The sequence below is a fragment of the Etheostoma spectabile genome, chromosome 5 (assembly GCF_008692095.1).
Source record: "Etheostoma spectabile isolate EspeVRDwgs_2016 chromosome 5, UIUC_Espe_1.0, whole genome shotgun sequence".
NCBI lineage: Eukaryota > Metazoa > Chordata > Actinopteri > Perciformes > Percidae > Etheostoma > Etheostoma spectabile.
Window position 1 is genome coordinate 34152585 of NC_045737.1, and position 1794 is coordinate 34154378.

Below are 1794 nucleotides of genomic sequence, written 5' to 3' on the forward strand. Positions count from 1 at the left end.
TGGTGTTTGTGGGTAGATGCTAGATCGCTCTTGATATATGTGTCAACATAAACATGGGCCAACATAGTTACTTGAGCTTACATATTCACAATGTTCCACTCCCAGGATTGGTCCATTGCCACCCGAAAGGCCAAATTTTACTCGTTACATTCCGCCTCCATTGTGTTGGCATTTTAAACTTCGGCCAATTTATGAGAACCATGGCTCATGGCTCCTCAGATCTCTGCAGGATTCATCCAGACAGCTAGCTAGTCTGCCCAATCTGTCCAATCTGAGTTGTCTGTTGCACTACTTAAACAACTTTTGAACGTGCTACTAAAACCAGTTCCTTCCCGAGGCTATTTTGCAGAGGCACCCCCAATGTGTACGGGGCTTGGCGCCGCCCAAGACGATTGTGACTGGTTTAAAAAAAATGCCAACAAACCGGAGTTTTTCTGAGTAGATTAGCCAGACCATCTTCCATAGTGCCGTGGCAATGCAAGACAGTCATTTGAACCCTGCTTCAAAGCAACACTGGCACCATTCGTTATTGCAGCCGTATTTATGGTAAAAAGAATTGGCCTAAATAAATGTATCGCTGTGGCACACATGCTTCCACCCCACCAGTTTGTCCATTTTAGGGCAACACCTTTCAATTTTAACACAACCTAACTACAGTATAGCATCTTAATTAACCATAGAGTTGTGTCAACAAAAACAAATGTTAGAAGCTTCACAAATTTAACATTTATTGCAGAGCTGAAATAAATGTTGACTGCAGAGAACTTTTAAACTATTTATGAAAAGAGTGGTAAACATCGGGTTTTGCCAGTCAGTCAGAATCAAAGAGAAAGGGTTCGTAATGTTGCATTAATGATCGACAATAACACACGGACAAACTCATCAGAGAAAATAAAGAGAATGACAAAATAAATCAGAATACAACTCAAGCAACCTGATTCTGGGACTGCACTTCAGAGAGAATCCATCAGTTTGATGCCAGGCAGTGTTCTAACAGCTTGGGGGCTGCTGCAGTCACTACACTTTCTGAAAGTAGCTTCTACCAGAGTATTTTAACATTAAAACCCTGATCCTTTTTGAGAGGTTGGAGATAAGACAGCCTCGGGTAGAGTAATTATTGAACTTAATAAACCTTTCTTGTCATTTTGACTTCCTTCTTTCATAGTAGGAAATGCACAGTGGTTACTTATAACACTAATATGTGTGTGTGTGTGTGTGTATATATACTGTGTGTGTGTGTGTGTTTGTGTGTGTGTGTGTGTATACACACATATATATATATATATGTGTATATATATACAGTGGTGAGTGAGTGACAGTGAGCGAACATGCATCCTACCAGGAACCCGAAATCATAGCAGACATCGTTTGATTATTTACACCTGTGCTTTTCCCTCTGTGACATTTCAAAAAATATATCCGCTGTACAAAAAGAAGGCCTATAGAGCTTTTAAAAAGGCAATGAGTCAATCACAAAGAGTGTTTTGACGGCGATGGGTTTGGTAGGTATGCAAGCACCTTACTAACAAGAAATCTAGTAATGCTGAAGATCAAGGTTTCCTGCACTACTTGGCCACTAGGAAAAAAGATTTTGCATTTTTATTCCAGCTGTTTGTCAGCAATATAATCCATCAAATCATAAATGCTCTTTTCACACCAAACATTTCTCAACAGTTTCCGACTTTCCAGAACTAACTAAAAAAATAAGCTTTAATCATTGATTTTAGTCCATTTCTAGATGGCCCAAAAGTCAGTATATGTTTAAACCTATCTATCTATCTATCTATCTATCTA